The sequence below is a fragment of the Mobula birostris genome, chromosome 14, assembly GCF_030028105.1.
Source record: "Mobula birostris isolate sMobBir1 chromosome 14, sMobBir1.hap1, whole genome shotgun sequence".
Classification (NCBI taxonomy): Eukaryota; Metazoa; Chordata; class Chondrichthyes; order Myliobatiformes; family Myliobatidae; genus Mobula; species Mobula birostris.
The window spans coordinates 27,336,058-27,350,007 of record NC_092383.1 but is presented as its reverse complement, the minus strand read 5'-3'; the positions used below and the strand labels follow the sequence as shown (position 1 = coordinate 27,350,007).

At 39.4% G+C, this 13,950-nt stretch overlaps 1 long non-coding RNA gene across 2 annotated transcripts in view; it reads left to right on the top strand.

The window, feature by feature from the left end:
* LOC140209791 (uncharacterized) overlaps positions 1–7,605 on the top strand; it is a 53,567-nt gene extending 45,962 nt beyond the window's left edge. For both annotated transcript variants that reach the window (XR_011889062.1, XR_011889064.1), the window contains one exon: positions 7,106–7,605. This is a non-coding gene — a long non-coding RNA (uncharacterized lncRNA). The remainder of the gene's footprint in view (positions 1–7,105) is intronic.
* The last annotated feature ends 6,345 nt before the right edge of the window (positions 7,606–13,950 follow it).

Sequence of the window (13,950 nt, the reverse complement as noted above, 5' to 3'; positions counted from 1 at the left end):
AACTCCACCTATCTTAGTATCATCTGCATACTTACTAATCCAATTTACCACCCCATCATCCAGATCATTAATATATATGACAAACAACATTGGATGCAGTACAGATCCCTGAGGCACACCACTATTCACTGGCCTCCAATCTGACAAACCATTTTACTACTTCAATATTAATATCTAACAATTGAACCTTCCTAACTAACCTTCCATGTGGAACCTTGTCAAAGGCCTTACTGAAGTACATATAGACAACATCCACTGCTTTACCCTCGTCAACTTTCCTGGTAACATCTTCAAAAAATTCAATAAGATTTGTCAAACATGACTTTCCATGCACAAATCCATGTTGACTGTTCCTAATCAGGCCCTGTCTATCCAGATAATTATATATACCATCTCTAAGAATACTTTCCATCAATTTACCCACCACTGACGTCAAACTCACAGGCCGATAATTGCTTGGTTTATTCTTAGAACCCTCTTTAAACAATGGAACAACATGAGCAATACGCCAATCCTCCGGCACCATCCCTGTTTCTAATGACATTTGAAATATTTCTGTCAGAGCCCCTGCTATTTCCACACTAACTTCCCTCAAGGTCCTAGGGAATGTCCTGTCAGGACCCGGAGACTTATCCACTTTTATAATCCTTAAAAGCACCAGTACTTCCTCTTCTTTAATCATCATAGTTTCCATAACTACCCTACTTGTTTCCCTTCCCTTACACAACTCAATATCCTTCTCCTTAGTGAATACCGAAGAAAAGAACTTGTTCAAAATCTCCCCCATCTCTTTTGGCTCCGCACATAGCCATCCACTCTGATTCTCTAAGGGACCAATTTTATCCCTCACTATCCTTTTGATATTAATATAACTGTAGAAACCCTTTGGATTTATTTTCACCTTACTTGCCAAAGCAACCTCGTATCTTCTTTGAGCTTTTCTAATTTCTCTCTTAAGATTCTTTTTACATTCTTTATATTCCTCAAGCACCTCATTTACTCCAAGCTGCCTATATTTATTGTAGATATCTCTCTTTTTCCAAACCAAGTTCCCAATATCCCTTGAAAACCATAGCTCTCTCAAACTTTTAACCTTTCCTTTCAACCTAACAGGAACATAAAGATTCTATACCCTCAAAATTACACCTTTAAATGACCTCCATTCCTTCCCATTGTCCCAATCCACTCCTTCTAAATCCTTTCGCATCTCCTCAAAGTTAGCCTTTCGCCAATCAAAAATCTCAACCCTGCGTCCAGTCCTATCCTTCTCCATAATTCTCCATAATCCTGGTATGGGAACACCAATGCTTTTGAGTGGATAATCCTAAAAAAGGTAAAGGATTTGGCCCAGTAAATCATGGGTAAAATCCTCCCGACCATCGAGTGCATCTATGTGAAACACTGTTGTAGAAAAGCAGCATCCATCATCAAAGATACTCACCACCCAGGCCATGCTCTTTTCTCACTGCTGCCAACAGGTAGAAGATACAAGAGCCTTAGGACTTGCAGCACCAGGCTCAGCAAGAGCTGCTACCTCTCAACCATCAAGCTCTTGAACAAAAGAGGACGACACTCATTTAAGGATCCTTTTATCTTGTTATTTCATGCTTGTTATTTATTGCTATTTATTTATTATCTGCATTTGCACAGCTTGTTTACAGTTCACAGTTCCTGATATTTACAGTTACTGTTCTATAGATTTGCTCAGTATGCCCACAGAAAAAGAATCTCGGGGTTGTATGTGCTGGCATGTATGTAGTCTGATAATAAATTTTACTTTGAACTTTGAAGCCCCTGCTTAAGACTGCAACCAAACTTTCTGAGATAAAAGTGCTTCCACGTAGCCTTATCTAAAACCAACAAATGTGTATAATTCTGGTATTGCACACTTCAGAGGCTGATTATCAATAACTGTAGTAATAAAGTGGCTTTTTAAAAAATGTCAATGAAACAATGTTTCAAATAGTTCACAGACTTCCAAATTATTCTCAAAGTTGAAAGTAAATTTATTATCAAAGTATGTATATGCCACAATATACTACCCTGAGACTCATTTTCTTGCAGGCATTCACAATAGATACACAGGTACACAATAGAATCAATGGAAGACTACACACAAATAAAGATGCACAAATAGCCAATGTGCAAAAGAAGATAAACTGCTCAAATACAAATCATAATAATAAATGTAATTATCTACGAAGAGTAACTAATCAAGATCCTTTATTTTCTAAATACTGTTAAGTATCTTTAATGTTTGAGTTGGCTGTCCATTCCTGGGCCTTCTAGCAGTTAGGTGATTGCTGTTCTAGTGACGCAGCAACCACTCAGTTCTACAGCACAGAGTTATGTTAGCCTTAATTATCTGATAAAAGTTTGGGTGGATCCTGGATATGCAAACATCTGCCTTACGGTGCAGAGTACAGTTTTCCTGCCATTCGTTCTCCGGCTATTAACTTTTGTAACATATACATATTTCTTCAATGCTTTGATAACAACAATGATAAGAAATTACTTGTTATTATTTCACAGAAGTATATACAGCACATTATAGGAACATGTGACATAGTGCACCATTTGGGCCATACGTAAAAAGAAATCTAGTGCTACCGCATAAGCATAAAATATTTTGTATGATAAATATATCCTAAAAACCTTTGATTTAAATTTCACATCTTTCATTCAGACACTGCTTTCCATATTATTTTGCTCAAATAAACTCTGACAGCCACAAACTTTCCATAACCACAGTATAATCACAATCATATTCTGGCAAAGTAAAAACAAATTTTTATTGCCACCTTACAAATAAACAATCCTTCACTAGTTTACAGAGTGGTAGAGCATGCAGAAACCTTTAGTTGTTCTGGTGCTGCCAACGTCAGACTGAGGAGATTCCTGGGAATAGTCTCTGTTAGGAGTTGCAATGATACCACTCACTGTCAAAAATGGAGGAATCATATATTTTTCTGTGAATGATTAATTAATAGAGTGTGGCTCCATCTGCCAGCTCAGTTTTCAACAGAGGCGATCTGATTGTTCAGCACTTGAATTTAAATATGATACAATTGTCTGGCAGATTTCTATTTATTTAAGTTTAGGTTATTTAACTTCAGCAGGCTGGGGTACACAACTACTGTTTGTAGCAGGCTCTTTTCTGAGGTCAAGTTGCCAATATAATATTAAATATTTGGTGCTAGTGTAGTATCACTAATGTCAAAATGTGGTATAATTAGGACTTAAAAATGTTAAAGTGAGTGTTTTGATAGTGACATTCAGAGTAACCTTTGGGGTTGAAGTGTGTTACTAGGCAACAGTAATTGAATGCTTCTGGTAGACTGCAGTTGTGTTGCTCAAGCAGAGAGAAAATACAGATACACCTCAGATCAACCCAACTGCTTCTGCATGGTGGGGCTTGAATCATGGCTTTGAGAGTTATATATTTCACCCACAATTACTGACTCCGCAGGAGAAAGAGCACCTTGAATAAAACTGGTACAAACTATATAAAAAAAAACTTCACCTTCTTGGACAGAACAGCCAAAATGAAGTTTACAAGTACACATTCTGAGTTTAACCACCTAGGACATGCCCTCTTCTCATTGCTACCATTAGAGAGGAAGCACAGGAGCCCATACTCAATATTTTAGGATAACTTATTCCCCTGCACCATCAGATTTCAGAATGTAAAATGAATACATAAACACTACAGTATCTCACTATTTTTAATCTCTTTGCACTATATATATATATTTCTTGTTATAATTTATAGGTTACTTTAAGTATTGCAATGACCTGCTGTCACAAAACAAGAAATTTCATGACATATGTTGGTGATAAAGAACCCCATTCTGATTTTGTTTCTGTTGATGCCTATCATTTCTGAAGAATAGCGACACAGCTATTCAGATAAGAATTTGGTAGCAACACTTTGACTTACTTGATTAAATTTCGTTCTTTCTCTGTGAGACCACTGGCTAGAGCTTCCTCAACAGTTTGTCAATGAAAAAAAATACAGAAAACCTTATTTACTAAACAAAGACGCACTGGGTAAAAAAAAGATCCATCTGTTTATTGCTCATTTCAAGGCCCCTTTGAATGTTCCACAATGTTTTAATGAAGTACTGTCGAAGCATAATTGCTAATAAATTATAAGAAACACATCAAGTCCAAAAAACAATAATGGGATAGTTAAATGCTGATTATGTGATAAAAACTGCTTATCATATAAGAGATTGCATGTCCACTCTTTGAAATTTTGGCAAGGAATCTTTGATTGTCTCTTTAATGAACGGACCAGGCCTTAACTTTACTCATTCAAAAGATGCACTGTGGAGAGTGCAACACATCCTCAATATTTCATCTGAGAGTCAGCGGTCTGTGGATCAACATTTCAAACCACAAACCCCTGGCTCAGAGGCAAGTGTGTTACCAACTGAGCCACAGCTGACAGTCTAAAAAACCTTCAACCAATACAGAAAATATGATAAAACAGTGCTTCTATTTTCCTGCAAGCCAGAGAACTGCATGACTTTGAAAAGTGATATTTTTGCCAGATTGATGTCATATGAATGCACTTGCAACTGATAAGCAATTAGACAGCACCTGGAATAATGCTGCTGAACCCACTTTAGGCATCAAATAAGCCACTTAATCAGCATTAAACACTTATGGTTTGCAAATCCATCTGTGAAGTGCATAGCAGTGCGCAAAGGAGCAGATGAAGATTTGCTGAAGAGGCCTGCAGGTTTTCTTCAAAGCACTAAACAAAATGCACAACACAGAAAACAGCCATTTGGTACAGCTCCTCTTACCCCCTCTTCAACTATCCCTTTCTCTTTCATGTGCTAGTCTATTCTTTCCCTACCTTAATTGCTTCCTGCGCAAATTCCACATTCCAGTCACTTTGATTAAAGAGGTTTCTTCTAAGTTCCTTTTTGGATTTATGAGTGGCTCTCATATGACTTTTCTGTTTGGGAAGAATGGAATGGTGAAATGCTTTCTTTAAGGCAGCCTAACAACAGTAAAGAGCATTCACAGATGTTGGACAACACGGCACAAAAGTGGCTCTATGATGTTATAAGTACACTGACCTGTTAAGAAGTGCCAGCAGTTCTCTGACTACAACCAAACTATAAAGTGATACAGTTCACAAAGTAATTGAGTGATTGCAGGACAGTAGGAGATTGTTTAGTCCACTGAGTGTGCTCCTCTATCTAAGTGCAATCCAACTCATCCCACACTGATGTTCTTTCTCCATAGTCCTGTAAACTCTTTTCTTTTGGATACTTATTCAGCTCCCTTTGGATGTTAGAAATGGTCAATTAATTAGACTCCACAAGTTACTCCTAGTATAGATGGGTGGTAGAATAGATGGGAAGGGGGAGAACAGGTTAAAAGGAAAATTAGTGAGAGAATGAAAGCATTTTGTGAGAGGGCGTAGATTCACCATGGGCTAAAGCATCTCCAAAGGAATAATAAGCAATTGAATCTGCTTCCTGCACTACCAGTGCATTCCAGGTGTTTCCTCATGTCACTTCCGATTCTTTTTCCAATCACTTTCATTCACCGTCTCCTTTGTTTTGAGTCCTTCAACAAAGTGAACAGTTTCTATCTGTTTTTTCTCTCTCTCTCTATTTCATGATTTTTCATACTTATATCACATCTCCCCACAGCTTCCTCTTTTTCAAGGAGAATAAACTCAGCTTAGTGTTGCACCCATATGAGTAAAGCTCCTCAACCTGGAATCATATTGTCAAGTCTCTTCTGCATCTTCTCCAAAACCTTCTCATTTTTCCTAATGGGTAGTGTGTAGTTTTGTCCAATGAGGATGACGTCAGCTCAGGCCTGAGAGGCCAGCGTCGGGCATTTTCATGCCTTACAAAGTGCGGAATGAGAGACTATGTGGCGTGCCACTCCTCACACAAACTAATGTTTCCAAACTAATGTTTTATAAAGGCTCATCATGATTTCCCTGTTCTTGTACTCTGTACCTGTATTTATAAGGTAACGACAAATAATGGTGGACACAGTCAGAAGGTCAGGCAGCATCTTTAGAAAGAGAAACAGACTTCCACTTTTCAGGTCAAAATCCCTTTGTCAGTTTTATGAAGTTGAAGATCCAGTATGTTTTTATTTTAACAAATTATAACCTGTCCTGATACTTTCAGAGACCTGTGCACTTATAACACCAGATATCTCTGGTCTTGCGTCTCTTAGAGAATTGTGCCTTCTAGTTTACGATTCTTCAACCAATGTGTCATTCTTGGATTAAGATGTCATTGTCACTTATCTACCCCGCCCACCAATCTCCCTGAAACCTATTACTGTCCTCTTCATTGCTAATATGCCTCTAAGTTTGAGTCAGCACAAATTTGGAAACTGTGTCCTCACCACTCAAACTCAAATTTTCTCTGTGCTTTACAAAAAGCTGTCATCTGACTGACTTCGAGGGAATTCAACAGTGTACTCCATTTTTATACTAAAGATAATCTTTCCCTACTACTATGTTTTCTGTCAACTAATGTTTGTTTATTTATTTATCTACTGAGACACGGAATAGGCCCATCTAACCCTTCAAGCCATGCCATCCAGCAGCACCCACCGCCCCCCCCCCACCAATTTTACCTTAACCTAAACACAGGAAAACTTACAACGACAAATTAATCGAACAACCAGTATGTTTTTGGACAGTGGGAGGAAATGAGAGCACCCAGAGAAAACCTACACAGTCTTGGGGAGAACGTACAAGCTTCCTACAGACAGTGGAGGGAATTGAACCCAGATCACAGGTACAGTAAAGCGTTGTGCTAACTACAACGCTACTGTGGTAAGGTAGCAGCATGCATGGTTGCAGTGGCCACTGCAGGTCCAACCAAAGATGTAATTTTTTCATCCTTTATGTCCTTATAACAATTGCAAGACATTGCTGCTTATCAAGAACATCAAGTACTGCAGATCAACCCCAACAGCGAGTTGCTCAGTATTGATGGAGCTGGACTTGGTGCAGACTGTATTGCCATCTGATACAGGAAGGCATTGGAGTCAGTGCACAGCAGACTAACTGAGTGAGTGATTATCTTGGACATTTTTCTTGTCATTACAGGACCCTGTTGGATATTGGTAATATAGAATACTGCAAGTCCCATTCTTGAGACCAATTGGTGGCACCGATGGTGGGGGAGCTGTCGTTAGTTATGGTGTGGACTAGGCCTCAAGCTGCACGGTTGTCTGTTGCTAATGCCCAAGGGAGAGATGCTGGAAGTGGTGTGGGAGAGAGCAGAGGCTCAGGGTCCATGCTGGTCGAGGACTGGTCCCTCCCTTTGGTACTGCCCTCTAGTGGTTGTGCAGTGGAAGACAAGCTGGATTGCATTCGTCCGCATACCGCTGTGGGCTTGCTCTTGCCGCTAACATCCACCATCATTGATCTACAGTACATAACATTATGCTTACTGCTACCTTATATGGGTTATATGTGCCTTATGCTGTGTATGACGGATGATACTGCGTTTTGCAACTTGGCCCTGCAGTAACACGGTTTCACTTGGCTGTGTTCATGGGTATCTGTTTATAATTGAATCACAATTAAACTCGAACTTGAACTCATTCTATATGCAGCCCTTTTTTTTCCTTTACACCATTCTATGTTTTGCATTTGTTGCTTGTATTATTGTAGTATTTATTATTTGCCATGTATATTGTTTACTCTTTAAGCTTCATATGAGTGAGGAATTTCACTGCACCCTGGTATATATGACAATAAACAAATCTGATTTGGAATCTCAGCCTTCAGTATTGGGAATTCATAGATATACTTCAACCCTTTTTTCTTCATTGACCCCCCCCGCATTACATCATCAAACAAATCTATCCAGCAGGCCATGCTCTTTTCTCACTGCTACCATCAGGAAGGAGGCACAGGACCCTTAGGTCCCATACCACCAGGCTCAGGCTCAACCATCGGGCACCTGAACCAGAGTGGATAATTTCACTCACCCCAACACGGAACTGGTTGCACAACCTCTGGACTCACTTTCAAGGACTCATGTTCTCAGTATTATTTATTTATCTATTATTGTGTTGCTTTTCATTCATTTTGTTGTATATCTTTGTTCTATCGTGACACAGTTTCTACTCTGGTTGAAAACCTTAGTTGGGCAATCTTTCTTTGATTCTGTTACAGTTACTATTCTATAGATTTGCTGAGTATTCCTGTAGGAAAATGAATCTCAGGCTTGTATGTGGTGGCATGCATGCACTTTAATAATAAAATTTACTTTGAACTTTGAACCTTGTTGGCAAGGAAATGAATCTCAGAGTAGTATATGTATCTTGATAATAAATTTAGCTTGAACTTTGAATTTTGAACATGACTTGTTTAAACAACTAGAAAAAGTCTGGTCAGAGTTCATGTTTGTCCTGATAGGGAGAGGATTTGAATGCAGGAGTAAAGGTATCTTCTTGCAGTTGTCTTGGGGAAACCCATTGATGTATTGGATACAATAATGGTATTCTAGTGAAGAAAGTAGTTACTTCCTACTGAGGGAATGCAGCAAAGATTCACTAGTGTGATTCCAGGGGTGGTATGTTTGCCATATGAGGAAAGACTGAGTGAGATAGTATTCAGTAGCGATTGAAAAAAATGAAAAAAAGAGATCTCAACAACACATACAAATATTTTGAAGGGATTGACAGGCTAGATGCAGGGAAGATGTTTCCTTGACTGAGGAGTACAGGACCTGAGAGTGCAGATCAAGAAATATCTTCACTCAGAGGGAAGTAAATCTCTAGAATTCTCTGCCCTGGAGTTCTGAGGAGATTTAATTTATGTGTTAATTGAAATCACGAAGGGATACATTCCTGGACATTAAGGGAATCAAGGAACATGGGGATAATGATGGAAAATGACATTGCAATAGGAGATCAGCTGATGGTGGAGTGACGGAAAGAGCCAAATGGCCAAACTCTACTCCCATCTCTAATGTTTATTTGTAATGTTCATATGCAATTAGAAACCAGAAGTTTGGCTAACTCGCAGGAGGCAAAAAGTGGGAATAAGGGTGGGAAAAAAGTAAGCAGATGAGACAAAAGTTGAACTTTGTGGCAGAAATGCACACCACTATGTTTGGAGGAAAAATGGCACTGCACATCAACACTAAAACCTCATCCCAGCTGTGAAACATAGTGGAAAGAGCATCATGGTTTGGGACTGCTTTGCTGCCTCAGGGCCTAGACAGATGGCATTCGTTGACGGAACAATGAATTCAAAATTCTATCAAGACATTTTACAGGACAATACCAGCGTAGCAGTCTATCACCTGAAACTTAATAGAAGTTGGATAATGCAACAAGACAATGATCCAAAAAATAAGAGTATATCAACAACAGAATGGTTTAAAAAGAAGAAAATTTGTGTTTTGGAATGGCCAAGTCAACGTCCAGTCCTTAACCCAATTGAGATGCTGTGGCATGACCTGAAGAGGGCTGTTCATGCAAGACTTCCCATAAATATTGATGAACTGAAACAGTTTTGTATGGAGAAATGGCCTAAAATTCTTCCTCGCTATTGTGCAAATCTGCTCAGCAGTACAGGAAACAGTTGGTGGAGGTTATTGCTGCTAAAGGAATTTCTACCAGTTATTAAATACAAGGGTTTACGTACTTTTCCAGACTGGAGTGTGAATGATGAAGCAATGTGTTCAATAAAGACATGAAAAGTACAATTGTTCATGAGTTATTAGTTTCGGCAGATTGTGCTTGTCTATTATTGTGATTTAGATGAAGATCAGACCATATTTCATGAGCAATTGAGAAAACCAGGTAACAGCAAAGGGTTCACAAACATTTTCTTGCAGCTGGGCCTTTTCTGATCGGCTGCTGGTGACCAGAGAAGTACTGTAGAGGTCGATGTTGGTACTGCTTCTTTTCACGTAATATGCGCATGACCTGGTTGACGGAATTGATGACTATGTGGCACTGGATGACACCACAGCAGTCTTCAAGGATGCAGTTAGAAAACTCAAACAAATCAAGGGTAAAATAATGTTAAATGAAAATGCCACACCCGAGTTTTACAAAGCACCTCCGGTTTCTTATATCATCCTTGATAAATTAGCCAGTGATTTAGATCACATGTGGCTGAAGGAATTCTTTCCAAGTTTGAGTTGAGCCCATGGGCAATGCCAGTGGTCCCAGGAGTGAAAACGAATGGATCTGTCATTAAGGTCACCATAAACCCAGCTGGATAAATACACTCTGCCCAAGATAGAGGATATCTTTGCAAACCTTTCTGGAGAAAAACACTTCAGCAAAGTCACATAGCTGAGGCTTCCTTACAGGTGGAGATAGAAGATGAGTCCAAAGTGATTCTCACCATAAACACTCATCAAGGGCCTTATTGCTATAATAGGCTTATTTTTTTGGAGGAGCATCTGCCCCTGCACTCTGGCAGACAGCTATGAACCATATGATGCAAGGCTGCCGAAGCACTCAGTGTTACCTGGATGACATCATTGTTACCAGTGAGAATGACAAGGACTATCTCCAAAATCTCATGGCAGTGTTAAAATATTAGAAGATTATGGGTTCAGAGCACAATGCAACCCATGTGAATGCTTTAAGCCAACCATCCTTTACTGTGGCCATACTATTGATGCAAAAGGTTTACACAAGTGTGCTGAGAAAATTCAAGCTGTGGTGGGTGCCCTAAGGCCAAAGGACATGTCACCATTGCATTTTCTTTCAGGATTTGTCAATTACTGTAAGAGCTTCTTGCCAAACCTGGCTACTGTGGTCTACCCCTTGAACTTATTACTACTGACCGGGAAGAAATGGCAATGGATAAAACAATATGAGGTGGCTTTCCAAAAGGCAAAGGAAGTGTTGAGGTCAGGCGCTGTACTCACACTTTATGATATACATTGTCCAGTGAAGCTTGCTTGTGATGTTATAGGTGCGGCCATGTCACACGTTATGAGGGATGGAAGTGAACGCCCCTTAGCCTTTGCATCACATTCCCTTACCGCTGCAGAGAAAAATTATGCAGGGATTGACAGAGAGGCCTTGAATCTGGTTTGGATGGTAAAATGTTTCAGCCAATACCTGCAAGGGAGAGAGTTTATGCTCATTACTGATCATCAGCCACTGGTGTCCATTTTCAATCCAGGGAAGGATATTCCACTGACAGTAGCGACATGAATGAAGAGATGGGCACAGTTTCCTGGAAGACCCAACTACAAGGTTGAATTCAAGAGGACAACTAATTATGGAAATGCTGATGGATTGTCTCATTTACCCTTCAAAAAGGAGATTCTTATAAATTTTACAAAAGAGGACACTCCTCATGATGTATTCTCCCTAATGCAAATCAAAATTCTCCCTATAATAGCAGAGCACACTATACTAACACTGAATCTGCAGCTTGCCGATTTCTTCCTTTTATACTGTAATGCAATATACTCCACAACCAATAGCTTAACAGCTATGCTGGTCCATCCCCTGTGTTCACGTTTGGATCCCCTCAATCACAATCTCAGAAGGAGTATGCAGGACAAGTAGCTGAGACAAAGTGAGGGCTCCTCAAACAAGGACGTTCGATGTTTCACTCTGGGACAAGTAGTCCTGGCAAGAGACTACAGAGGTATCAAAAGTGGGTACTTGGAAAGGTGGAGGATGGAGCTGGACCACTCTCCGATATAATGGTGATTGCATCTGATGTCATCTAGAGATGACACATCAATCAGCTGAGGAGAGCAGTCATTTGTTAGAGTATAAAAGTGTCCAGAGCTGTCAGAACCACTAACTGCAGTCCCAGAGTCAACTCCTATAACCTTCACGGAAGAGACCCCAAAATCTGAGATTGTTTCACAACCACAAGCCTCACCAGCCAAGCAGAGTGACCCCCTTCCCCCACTCCCATCAGGAAAGACGTTATCCCACAAGAGTAAGAAATCTTCCACAGTGATTAAATCTTTCGGCCTGAATTTAAAATTTTCTGGGCTGTGGATGTCTATATAGTGGTTGCGTTATATATAGGCATCCGTTAGTCTCATGAGACCATGGATTTGTGCCCTGGAAGGTTTCCAGGGTGCAGGCCTGGGCAAGGTTGTATGGAAGCCTGGCAGTTGCCCATGCTGCAAGTCTCCCCACTCCACGCCAGCGATGTTGTCCAAGGGAAGGGCCTTAGGACCCATACAACTTGGTATCGGTGTTGCCGCAGAGCAATGTGTGGTTAAGTGCCTTACTCAAGGACATAACACGTTGCCTCAGCCAAGGCTCGAACTAGCGACCTTCAGATCACCAGACAAATGCCTTAACCACTTGGCCACGTGCCAATACTTGCGTTTTTAGTGTACTGTAAATATACATATAGGTATATATACAGTATAAGTGCATTCTACACTGATTTGGAGTTTATAGCTAAGCAGGGAGGAGTATTTAATATTTCAGTAAAAATTAGTAATTCAGTCATATTTCACATTCTTTGTTTACATAATTAATTACGGTTATATATAAGTACATGAATAGCATACATCATTACGCCACTATGTCATAATTGCATGCCTCACTAAAGCAAAAACTAAACATACACGTGTTATCCCCTGTGTTTTTCTTTCAATTTCTGGAGTTACAAAACATAACTTATAATTGAAGCAAGTATTTTTTCTGAAAATTAAAGCTGTTAATTTTTTTAAGGTTAACTGAAATAACTAAAATACTTATAAATATTTAAAACCAGTAAACTAAAGCAGTATTTTTAAGAACTTAGTAAGCTTTGTCTTTAAATCTTTACCCTATAATCTCCATTGAAATTAATGAGCACTTTGTTCCTGCAACAGATCTGATTACCCACAGAACTCCGTGGCTTGCTAAACTATTTCCGTGGTCTATTAGTGATCAATTATTTTGGTAGAATTCACATCTAGACCAGTAGATTCATTCCCTAAAGGGCATGAATAAACAGCACAGCTGATTACAACAACTCAGTAATTTCATTATTGATACCAGCTTTAATTCTAGACTTACTTTCAGTATCTGCTTAAGTTGAAATGATGAATTCCTCCAGCATTTTGTGTGGGAAGTTTGTGCCATTGTTACTGTGGCAAGAATTTAACATATCTCTGAATCACTAGCTGATGAATTAGCCGTTAATTTAGTAACTTACACACGATGCTCTTGTACCAACCAAGTAATGGCGATGTGGTGAATTATTAGTATGAGACTAGAGGTGCATTCGGGGGTGGGGTGTAGCTATTTCTGGACTTGACCGTGGAAGTGAGATCATTAACCTTCAGGTTCTCAGATCCTGACATTGACCTTCACAGCTGCCTCCACCCATTCCTTCTAAATGTATTTGTAGGAAGTTTATTGGTTGATGGTGAATAAAGGGCATTTCTCACCCCCTTCACTGAGGACATCTCATGCTGTGAAGGAATCATGTCTATCATGTCTGCCTTATACTACAAGCCTATAGGCAAGTCACAATCATCTCCTCAATGATTTTGACATCTGCTGCAGTCATAGTCATTAGCATGAAAGTAGACATTTTAAGCAAAGCAGTCTGGCTTCTACTGGTGCCAGCCACTCCCAAAGTTGTTATGTTGTCTGAGAATTTAAACAAATGAACCATGTATTTAATGCTGATTGAATAATTGCTATTGTTTTATTATTGTCAGGTGTATCAATATACAGTGAAAAACTTTTGACTCAATGCCATCCATACAGATCATGCCATACTTGAGGACATTGAGGTAATCCGAAAGGAAAAAAAAAATGCAGAATGCAGCATATAGTGCAATAGTTAAAGTGCACTGCAGGAAGACAAATAAAGTGCTAACATTCTAATACGTGAATTTGCTGAGATGGCTGCATTGTATCAAATGGCCTCATTAGAAATTATTCTGCTCCTATTTATCTGCAGCATTTGGGGAAGGTTATAGTTTTATCTTTTCA